At 33.1% G+C, this 12,548-nt stretch overlaps 1 long non-coding RNA gene across 1 annotated transcript; it reads left to right on the forward strand.

The window, feature by feature from the left end:
- The first annotated feature begins 5,323 nt into the window (after positions 1-5,323).
- Positions 5,324-9,658, forward strand: LOC148844000 (uncharacterized). Its single transcript, XR_016103628.1, has 2 exons — positions 5,324-5,817; positions 9,126-9,658. It is a non-coding gene; the product is annotated as an uncharacterized LOC148844000 (long non-coding RNA).
- The last annotated feature ends 2,890 nt before the right edge of the window (positions 9,659-12,548 follow it).

Genomic DNA, 12,548 nt, shown 5'->3' on the forward strand with positions numbered 1-12,548 from the left:
AGGCCTAAGCCAGCGGTCTTGAGACTGTCGACTTTGACCATTTTTCTTGTAATGTTTTATTATTGAATGAAATTGCCCTTAGGGTCTTATTAAAAAATGAATATTCTTAGAATACCCCTAGTGGTACAGGACTAGGCGTTTGGATATTGATATAATACCCCCTGTATCGGGTGCATCTTGTCAGTATTTTGAACCTTGTTTACACTGGGACATCATCCACACCCTCCACACAATGCCTATCCTTAATATAGATGTTAGTGTTAAATTTAACCCACTGCCTCTATCTTGTGATCATTCATCCTAATGAATAAATGAATCAATAATAAAGTGAAACATTGTAATGACAAGTATTTGTGAAGCGTAAACAAATGAAAAGTAAGTAGATCAACAAAATTTTTTCATGATCTTTCACTTATTCAGATCAAATTTTGTTTTGACTATCTAGCTGAGCAACAAGTAGGTGGCCAATCATGTGCAAGTGGATTACAAATTGGCATGGGTCAAATGAAACCTGACTGATGTAACCTTAGTTTGGGCTCAATTAGGTTGGGTTTTTTGGAACATCATCAGATACAACACTCGTACGAAGTGATCAATTACAAGATGGAAGGGGCTACACAAGCTGAGGACAGACCAAAAGGAACACAGGTTAATGATTGAAGAGTTCATAATTGATTAATATATGTCATTGGTAGAAGGAAAGGTGAAGCAGGACTCATGTGACTGACCCCATGTAGTGGGTGTTGGATTTTACTCTCGTTACATATTAAATTCACAGGGTACTTGTAGGGGTGTCAATCAGATGGTTTTGGATTGCATTCAATCTGATCCAAATCTTATCAAATCGTATTTGGATGGTTCGTTATAATTATTGGATTGGTCCAACCCAAAATAAATTGGTCCATATTCTTATTGGTCTGAATTGGACCTAAACCAAATTTCCAATAATCCGATCATGGGGCCAAATCCTTGTCCAATTTGAATCCAATCAGAACTGAACCCGGCATAAAATCAATTTTATGAAAGTATTTTTATAAAGCACTTTTATAAAAACACTTTTATAAAAGTAATTTTATGAAAAGTACTTTTATGAAAGCACTTTTACAAAAATACTTTTAAGAAAACATTTTCACAAAAGTGTTTTTATGAAAGCACTTTTACAAAAGTAGTTTTATAAAAACACTTTTACGAAAGCACTTTAATAAAAGCATTTTTACATACAAAAGCACTTTTATAAAAATACTTTTACATGAAAGCACTTATACAAAAGAACTTTTATAGAAGTACTTTTATAAAAGTACTTTTGTGAAAGCACTTTTATGAAAGTATTTTTATAAAAGCACGTTTACAAAATCACTTTTATGAAAGAACTTTTATGAAAGCACTTTTATGAAAGTACTTTTATAAAGGCACTTCTATAAAAGTATTTTTATAAAAGTACTTTTATGAAAGCATTTTTATGGAAGTACTTTTATATAAGCACTTTTGTGAAAGCACATTTATGAAAATATTTTTATAAAAGCACTTTTACAAAATCACTTTTATGAAAGAACTTTTATGAAATCACTTTTGTTAAAGTACTTTTACAAAAAAATTTTTACAAAAGCACTTCTATGAAAGCACTTTAAAAGCACTTCTACGAAAGTACTTCTATAAAAGTACTTTTACAAAAGTACTTACAAAAGCGCTTATATGGAAGTGCTTTTATAAAAGCACCTCTATGGAAGTACTTTTATAAAGTATTTTTACGAAATTACTTTCATTAAAGTGCTTTTACAAAAGCACTTTTATCAAAATACTTTTATGAAAAAAGTGCTTTCTCAATTCCAAAAGGGTATATTTTTGTAATTTTTTTATATAAGATTTGATATTTCATTCGGTTTGGATAGGATCCAATCTAGTCCATTTACATTTTAATGGATTGGATTGAATTTGGACTGGATTTGGTCCAGTCCGTTTGTAAGTTGACTCATATTGGACTGGATCGGGTTGGACCAAATCTAGTCCAATTGACACCTCTAGGTATTTGATTGATTAATTACATAATAAATCACTTCTGCACATGCACTTTGAAAATGGTTTTAAAGTTCCCACAAAAAAACTCTTTTTTTTTTCACTTGTTTTCTTTCTTTTAAGGCTTATCCCACATTGGAAAATTATTGAACTTGACTTGGGTTTTTAAATAAAATCTTGCTTACACTCCATAGAAGTATAAAGAGGAGATTATAGAGACTTGCTACCTTGCAATGTGTGGACACGCCACACGCATGAGCACATGTGTATGTAGTGAAATGAGGCACTTTAGAGGTGCACTTTGCTCACACTGCACAAAACCATAGACTACAATTTTCCAAAATTACAAAGTAAAAATTTATGCAAAAATCGTAGACCACAATTCCTAAGTCATTTGCGAAATATCAAAAATTGAAAGTTGTTATTCGCAAATAGCTAATAAAAAAATTGTGTTTGATCTCAATCGCACATAAGGGTGTGTTTGAGTCTTGTAAGACAAACCATGACCTTTGACGTTTTAAATTATTCCAATGGCTAATGTTAACAATCATTAATTGTTAACTAATTATGAATTGTAGTAGAGTTTGAATTTGTGACTGTAAAAAGAGCCTCTTTAGATGAATATACCCTTCTTCATGATGACTCCCTAGAACTTATAAAATGGTGTAAGTCAAGCGAATTTTAATCACAAGTTTTCACTCACTTCTCACTGCAAAGCACACTTGTCTCTCTTAATCTAATATGCTATTATCTCATAGAAGGTTTCTTCAAAGAATCTTCAACTTTGCTAGTTATAGTTTCTAACCCGAGGCTCTATTGTATCCCAGGAATGAACTTGTCATTAACCCAACAACAAACTTAGTAAAATTGAGTAGGGGCAAATAATGTTCTAAAGGAAGTGTCTTTAGATACACCATAGAGCTTCTCCTCCAAATTTATGTAATCCTATTTTTCCAATAGTGGAGACGAAGCTTAGATGATGATTAGATCATATCATCATGTATAAACTATTGTGTTCCTATTGATATTTTTTTGATCAATTATTATGTTACTATTAATATTTTAAGTATAAGTATAATTATTTATTTAATTTTAGCTTCAATGAATACAAAGACATCTCACAAAAAAAAAATATTGAAATGCATTTACCAAGCCAATTTGACCGGATTCAATCCAATTATGACAGTCAAATTAATCAAGTTGGGTTGGATCATGTATCCTAAGGTCGGGTCAGGTTAGGGTTGACATCAACCTAACTCGGCCCGAGTTGCATTCGTAATGTACAATGAATTCATTTTGGCCTACTGTCCATTTCTTTAGTTAAGGGTTTCTTGCTTAGACATTCATCATTGGATGCGTGATAGCATAAGCTTAGTACAATTAGATTAATGTGTAGGATATAACATTGACAACATAATATTTTTGCTCGATCCCTTTGCCCCACCTCTTTATACCCTCTTTTAAGATCCAAAGGCCAAAACTTGAAAACATAACCAGACCAACTTGAGAATTGTTGAAGCCCAAAGTTTCCTCTTTTGATGTAATCCACATAACAAATGAGAACATTGAGATCAACATAAAAAGTTTGATTAGAGATGATACCTAGACTTTGGAAACTGAAGCTTAGTTGTGCATTAAATTTTAATGGCCAAATCCTAAAGATCCACCATTCATCATATGGACCACCTCTTTAATGGTTCTGATTTATGTGATATTAAAACTTTGACTCTAGAAATCCAAATTCAACACATTCATTGCCTCAAGGACATTAAGATATGATCGATCCCCAAATCCTACTTCGAATCTACGACAATCAACCATAAAAATGCCAATATGCCATTTTAACAAACTTAGATGAAATTAGACAACCAAGATTAAACAATTCTCTCTTAGATCGGAACCATCCACCTGATTCCTCATCTTCATCCATGTCCACATGCCAAATTTTAACTCAAAATTCTCTTGTTTAGCTGTTCGATAAATAAAGGTTCCAATTTTATGTTAACGATTAAATTGCACAAGAAGACGTAGCCCAAGAAACCAAGCACCTCTCATTAAGTCCAAAAAACCCTCATGTCCAATCTCAACCTTAAAATCCTCCAATTCCTTCTAAAACGAACAAGATTCCAATTCAAGTCTTCTTATTAGTTGATAAATCATTATCTACACCAAATCCTTGCGTCCACATCTCTAATCACAAATTTATCTCTTTCATCAAATTTGGGGTGCTCAAAAATACTTATCCACCAAATTTAATCTTGGAATTCTCTTATTTAACCCACCATCAAGCTAAGATTTTGTATTAACAAATCTCATTGATTAGAGCATACCATTCGTAAATCTGCACACTATAAGAAAATGGTGCTATAGCTATTAAACTTTAGCTATAGATATAAAAACCGTAGCTAGAACATTGGATACAACTACAGATGATTTCATGTCCGTAGCTATAAACTGAACTTTAGCTATGGATAGTTTGTTTGTGGTTAAAAGCTCATGGTCCATGGCTAAAAGACACCTATAGCCACAATTTTTAGGTATCTGTGGCCATATGTTAGAAAACTAGAAGATAACCTAGGTCATTTTGTTGGTGTCTAAACATCTTTTTGCCTAGGTTTACATTATTTATAACTATAGCCATGAATTTTATTTATCTTATAACTATGAATTTAATGACTAAAAACTATTTATAATTATGGAACAATTTATATTGCCCAAAAGATATGATATTAAAAAGGCTTTAACCAATCACAAACCTCGAAGAATTTTGATAAAAGTTCACTTGATTTGTTATTACTTTTGTGATATGACAGTTGATCGGATTGTATTATTATTGTTTTTTTTTTGTATCAAGCATTTCCAACATCATATATATAGTCAAACCCTATAATTATAGCCACAGATTTTAGTTATTGGTAGCTATAAATTGATTTTAAAATATTATAAAATAATAAATATGATGAAATATTTACTAAAATGATTAGAAATTCATGTAATGCATGGAAATTAATAATTAAGAAATATGTATTATTTATTAATTATTATTAATAGAAAATTAATAATTAAGAATTTATTAAAATAAATAAATATGATTAATAATAAATAATTCATTCATTACTAAAGAATAACAATAAAAATTAATGATTAAATTATTAATAATTTCATATTACATGAATAAAAAGATAATAATCTCTAAAATATAAATAAATAAATATTAACTATTATTTAATTAATTAAAACTAGTCATAAAAAATTAATTTAATTATTTAAATAAATTTATAGTTAATAGCAAATATGGTCAGACCATCTTAGTTGCAAAACATTGGTGCCTGGTCGATTAACCCGTAGGAAAATTTTCACTCTCAATAGTCAAGAATCGATTGTTCGATCCTTGAAGATCTCTCGATCTCACTCGAACGAATGCCTAGTATTCGATTTTCTCCATCGTCCCCATCTCTCTTACTTTGTCAAGAATCGATTGATCGAGCCTGCAACATCTCACCCGCTCTCACTCAAACGAACTCTAGCTTTCTGGAACCACTACCTCTCTCTCTCTATCTTGCTATTTGGAATTGAGTGTGTTTTTGGGAAAACCCTAGTGGCATTACCGCATCATTGCCACCGGAAGAGTTGTGTCACTCTCAGTAGTCGAATGTTCTCCTTCCACTTCTTTCTCACTATTTCAAGAATCGATTGATCAAGCATGCAACATCTCCCCTGCAATAGGATTTATCAAGAATCGATTTATCGATCTTTAGAGGTTGAAAAGTGGATTTATCTATCTACGATATTCGGAAAGACAAGGTAATTTGATCCTATTAGTTTAATTGATTTTTTTGTATGATTTCATGCTTTAGCTTAATTGGTTTTAGATAGGATTTACTTATTACTGCTTTACTTCTCACCTCTATGAAGGATGCTTTAGCATTTGGTTGCTGTCATTATTGCCATTGGGAGCATGCATTAGTTTGCGGTTTAGCAGTCTGTTGAAGAAAACAAAAGAAAATTGCTAAGTATAGAAAATAATCCTCTTCCTTTAGAAAGAAAGTTTTCCTTGCTACCTTAGCATATGCATCTTGAATATAGTTGTCTTTCAAAGGCACACAAATTTAGAGAATCCTTTCAATGAATATCTGAAATAAGTTTGAAAATTGTATTTGCATTTTTATTTTAGAAATTAAAAGTACCATTTTAATGGTCTCTGTATAGTCGGTTTCTAACTTATACAGGAGGAAAGATTCTAACTTTGAATGCAATCATGAAGTGGTCAGTTTCTTCAAATTGGAAAGTTGGAGAAAATACATATTTATTGCTTTTATTCGGGTTGGAAAATTGAATCTTATGAATCCTTGAAATCTATTTTATTTCAGAATATTTGCTCTATTGAAATTATTCCCGTCTTTAGAATAATTGCAAGGCAGATTTTATCAAAATAATAATAATTATAATTATGAGGCAGATCATTGATGTTATCATGCTTTGCATGTAAGGCTGCATTTGGTAAGAGGGCAAATGATGAACTGAAGTGAATTTGCACTCCTATCCAGTTTTACAAGCATTTAGTATGAGTATGATTTTGTATTGAAAATGAAAGTAAATTTGGTTATAAGGATGTATAAGTGACTTTTCTAACTTTGTCTTAAACATGCTCTGACTTTCCAATATCTCCAAAGACTCTCCTATCGGACATTTTCTAAAACTTTTAGCAAGATTAGAATGACTATCTCTATTCGTCTCCATCCTTTAAGCCAAAATTCCATAAATAAGTTCATCCATTCACCGGGGTTTAAGTAGTTAGTTAATGGAACCAATGTTGGATTGTGAGATGAGTGAACATGAAATAGGGAATGAAACAGGGGAGAGAAATAAACTAATGGTATCTTGTCATATAAAAATTAGTCAATAGGGTAGACTGGATTATCAAGGTTAGAAGTGTTGAACAGGGAGCTCTCTAAAAGTATTTGGACACATTTTGGCTCATCTCTAATGTCATATATTCATCATATTAAGCAAAAACAAGTGTTATAAATGAGAATTATTTTTATATAACTTCCCAAAAGATCTTCTACAAAAAGATCCATAATTGTGCTTGAAGGGAAGAATTGAAGTAGAAGTTATTCATCCCATGATCCATCCAAACAAAATAAAATTTTTTATATTTGTTATAGTGGAGTTGTGGGTAGTAGAATCTGACCTTTGTGGATATCCCCCATAAAGAGAAGAGACCAAAGGGTCCTCAAATAAAACAATTTGAACTCCATCTTTGATTTTCCATATGAATTAAATTTTAAAAATTTTGCTATTTTAAAACCATTTGCCTCCACTAATGTGAGTGTCCAGGCTTTGGAGTTTGATTGAAAATGGATCCATGTCTTAGGTACTTTGCTTTTATTGCTTGAACCAATAATCTATTTGGTTCATTTAAGAGCCACCAAACCTATTTTGCAAATAGGGTTTAATTCATTTGAAATAATTTTCAAATTGTCTATATTTGATACTCTCTCTCTCTCTCTCTTTTTTTTTTTGATAAAATAAGGTAAACTTTTATAAGAAAAGATAATAGTACACCAAGACACCTAGCCAAGCTCCAAGCTAAGGAGCACTACAAAAAAACTGATTTTTAATATATTTTAATTCCTTCTTACATGTTACAATATAAGGTTACCTATTGTCTAAAATTTGGCATAAAAAGGATGTAACTGCAACTACTCACATTTTCTGTAAAAATTGTGTATTTTCTATTTTAGTATAATGTGGAAGCCATGTGATTTTTGAACCATATAGTGGTACAATATATTACTATTTGACTAATGATTTAGGGTTACATTCTCCCTACTAGTTTATTTGATTATGTATGGAAATCTAGTAAGTTAATGCCGGCCTTGAATTCTCAAGCTAAACATGGATTCATGAACCTTCTTGTAATAGTGTTAGTCTTTTTTGTAGAATCAAAAGGGAATTTTATTAAAACTGAAAAAGAAAGCAATACGTCTTAGAAGAATGGTTGTCTAGATGACAAACCAACTACTTGACAAAAAACGCTGAAAATGACTCGAGATTATAGAGTACCCTATCATATCTAACTTGTTCTCTTGGTCAAACTCTAGGAGATTGAGAACTCAGGCTACAGTCGAATTGCTCACCCCAACTAACAAATATTCAGCATTCCAATTTTGTTTCTTGAAGTATTACCGTCTCTGGTTTGATTCTTCTAATAAAATTTCTTACTAACTCCCTTCTTCTTCCTTCCCTCACTCCCCTCATGTTCCAGCTATGGGTCCTTAACTTCCCCCCTCCTTCCCTTGTCTACCCCTGACCCCTAAATTTCACTCAGTCTCGTCCAGCCCCTACTCCTCTCCCCCTAGGAACTAAATAGTATCCCTTGAATAGATTATGAACTCCCAACTTAGAATAACATTAGGCTTGAAGTCTAATGATCAACAAATCTTTAGTCTCTCTTTTGTTATAAAAAATCAAAGAGTTCCTTTCAGTCCAAAGGCAATTGGAGCTATATTTCAAATAGTAGGCCCTTCTTTAGATACTTATCCAAAGGTCACAAAGTTTATATAAAGAAATGGGGTAATAAAAATGTTTTAGCCATTTTAGCCTCCTAAAATTTACTCCTGAGCTTGCTTCCTACCTTTGATTAAGAGTAGTTTATAGAAAGATTTTAAGAAAAGTAAAGACATAAAGAACTAGAGAAAGTGTTCTTGGATTAAATTTACAAACTGCATATAATAAAAGAAGATATATGTTTGTGCCATCTCATTCTCAGCGTAATAAAGCTTGTAGATTGGCATATATCTTACACATGTTTAACTACGCTTTTGAGATCTTTGACTAACCAAATTAGCTTGGTGATGCATTATGATGATTTATTTGAATATTTTTATTGAGATGTGTTTAGTCTTTGAACGTCTTCTAGTTAGTGATTTCTTTAGTAATGTTTCAACTTTCAAGTACTCTTTGTTGGAAATAGAGGCAATTAAGCATGGCGGATAGGAATTGGATGTATATGCCAAGGTATAGTTACTATAAATTAGTACTCTCAAATATTTAAGTCAAGTATAAGAGTTGTAACACAATTCTTATTTTGTTTTTACATAATGTAGGGTTACAGATGAATTTATAAAAGAAGTAGTTGAATTTGTCAAACAGGCTATGGTTAATGCATCCCGAGATGGAAAAATTGCTTGTCCATGCAAACATTATCTCAATTTGATTTTTAGAACATAGGATGAGGTAGAAGCACATCTTATAGCTAAAGGCTTTGTGAAAGATTATGTGTTGGGAGTATCATGGTGAAGAACCATTGTCTAATGTGCATATCCAAGAGCCAAGAGTAGAAGAAGATAAGAGTTTACATGAAGGCATTCATGACATTTTATTTGATACATTTTCAATTAGAAATGGTAAATGATGAGGTGATCGAGGTAGCAATCGAAGGTAAAGGGAATGATAATATAAATTCTCAAACATTTCATAGATTGTTGAAGGGTGCAGAACAAGAATTGTATCTAAGATATAAAAAGCAATCAAAGTTATCGTTCATTGTCAAGTTATTCTAGATAAAATGTATGAGTGGTTGGATTGACAAATCATTTGACTTGTTGATTGAATTACTAAGGGATAGTTTTCTTGATAATGCTAAGTTACCAAAGATTTTTTATGAAGAAAAAAAATTATAAATTTGGGTTTTGTGTATAATGAAGGGATGGGAGATCTATCATATAGATGACTGAACCCTGCAGGAAGGTTGGGTGAAATTTCAAAAATTTCTCTCTCATCTGAGAATCGCATTCCCTAATTTATAAAACTGCATTTTCAATGATCGTTTTTGAATCAAAACCGGACTGGATTTGAAACCAAAAGGGAAGAGAGGGATATGCTTGATGCGAAGTAATAGTAACTCCCAATGTAGATATTCACGCCCAAGGAGAAGACCAAAACCCGCCTCCACTGAAGATGACATAGTGTATGGTGAAGTAGGATCAGCAGGATAGTTCTTCATCAAGAACCTGAATTCTTTAGTAAGAATCGAACAAGGGCTAGTGAACACGACTTCAGATTGTTTTTTCTAGCAAGAAACGATATCAAGAACCTTTTTGATCAATTCCACAGGTAAAAGTCGAACTAGGGGGAATTCTACAGGTTGCTGAGTGTGTTTAAACTAAGGAATTCACCCCCTATTTATAGCCTTCTTTGGATTAACCTCCTAATCCAATTAGGAGAGTGTTTCTTGATCGAAATCTGATATTTGGATCTAGACTCTTAAATGGATAAGACTTATTTTATCCTTCAGCTAATCCTAATCAAGTTATAAATTAGATTTTGCCCATTTTTAATTAACAAACTTAAATCCAATTCGAAATGGACTTTAGGCCCATTACATAGCTCACTTGCCCTTTAATCTACTGGCTAACTTGGTTCTCTTTGTATGGTGTGAGACCCTAACATCTATCTACATATTATTCACATGGGTTCAGCCCTGCCTCTGTATAAGGCTTGGCCGAATTCACTATAGGACACAGTGAACCCCTAAGTCCATCACCATGGATTCTTAATGGGCCCAACATTTACACTAAATGGTCATTGGGTTCAGCCACCTTATGAAAACCCAAGGCCTGTGGGCAGATGCAAGATTAGTCCATCAAGTATTACATTCAATGGTCTTACACTTAACCTCTCAACCCTTAATGATCAAACACTGACCGACAAGAGATGACATCTCCCTCGGCTGCAAGGTACAGTACTGCACTCTCTACTCACATGTATCTTGGGAATTAAAACCTTTTTGCAAACAATTTTAAACCATAATATATAAGTATATCTCTATATAAATATATTTTGCAAAACCAAATTTCAAACACAATTGAAATCCCCAAGTAAAGAACCACTTCTCCGTCACTCAGTCTTCTGCTTGTCTTGAACCCCTGCAATGTATTACATGCATGAGTAGAATCCTTGAAGTTAATACACCAAGAAGCAGAAGTGACCAATTGGTTAGTCTCTATGATGATGGAATTGAACATACCTTGTTTATTAGCCTCTAGGTATTAAGGACAATTTTTCTTTTGGTGGTCAGTCTGCTTGCAGAAGTGACAGGCATCCGATGCATTGTCTTTTTTCCGTTTTTGGTTTTGCTACCCTTCTTCTGGGCCTTCCTTTTAGCCTTCCACTTTTTCTTATTCAATTTGCCATTTCAACAAGCATGACTACCGGTTTATCATTCTTAATCATTTTTTTAGCCCTCTACAACATATTGTTGAGTTTCTGAAGGCTAACATTTAACTTATTCATGTTGTAATTCATGATAAACTAATTGAAGGACGGAGGCAAGGAATTGATAACAATATCAATTTTGGTGTCATGGTCTAGCCCTAACCCGAGAGCCTTCAGTTCATTGATATAGCCCATCATCTTTAGACAATGGTCATAAACCTGTCGGTTCTCGGTCATTTGTGCGGTCATAAATAAGTTTAAGACCTTCTATTGAGTAGAACGGTTCTGTTCTTCGTACATAGTCTTCAGACTATCTAATATATCATTGGACACTTCGATCTTATCGAATTGTCTCTGTATCGGATTGTCTAAAGAGGCTATAATATAACACCGGGCAAGAGAAATTTTCTCTTCCCATTCTTGATACTCTTTTCTTTGGGCCTTAGAAGCCTTATCACCCGGACGATCTAGAGTAGGGTTCTTAGCAATTTTGTCCAATTTCTTAGATGTCATAACCAACATAAAGTTTCAGAACCATTCAACATAATTAGGGCCATTGAGTTTGTTATTATCCAACAACTTGGCGAAGTTTCCGTTTGCCATTTCTGGTAAAGGCAAAGCAGATTTATAAGTCCACAACCTAATTGATTCATGTCATCATATAGAAAAGGCTTTTAATCTGTATTCCATTTTCATTTTGGGCATCTCTGAGATTTCCTCCAATCCCAGTGATGGAGACAATTATGCCTCTAGAAATGTGGAAAATCACATGGGGTGCATAGAGCTTTCCCTTTGGCCTCTGTTAGACATGGTTCATAGCCATTTTAAGTTAAACATTTATGTCCAGTAAGTGTTCACCCATCATGTTCGTGAACGCCAAGGTACTGTGAGAGAGTCTTCCATTTTAGGATAGGCCCCTCCCACATCGGTCTATGATGCCCCTATTATCTTATGAAGCAATCCAGCCAACTGCATTAGTAGATGGATAACCCAATTTTATGGTGCATCTCCACCCACCAATACATTCAACTTTCATACTAATGATGGAAGGCGTTTAGAGAATTCATCATATGAAATTCCCTATCACATGCACTTATATTTACTAGAGGTAACCCTTAGATCTGATTTAGGTCAAACCAAAGTGGCTCCCATTGACTTTCTTAAAGTTAGATTCAAAGTGGGCCTAAAACGACTAGGGTTCCGGGGTGTTCCTCTTGGGGAGAAATTGAAGTAGGCCCCATTGAGAAGGGAGATCATCCAATGATCTTTAAAGGCACCATGGCAATGATGTGCATTCAACCATGGTGTTTGAA

The sequence above is a fragment of the Nelumbo lutea genome, chromosome 8 (genome assembly GCF_056320005.1).
Source record: "Nelumbo lutea isolate HS-2025 chromosome 8, American lotus-T2T, whole genome shotgun sequence".
Taxonomy (NCBI): Eukaryota; Viridiplantae; Streptophyta; class Magnoliopsida; order Proteales; family Nelumbonaceae; genus Nelumbo; species Nelumbo lutea.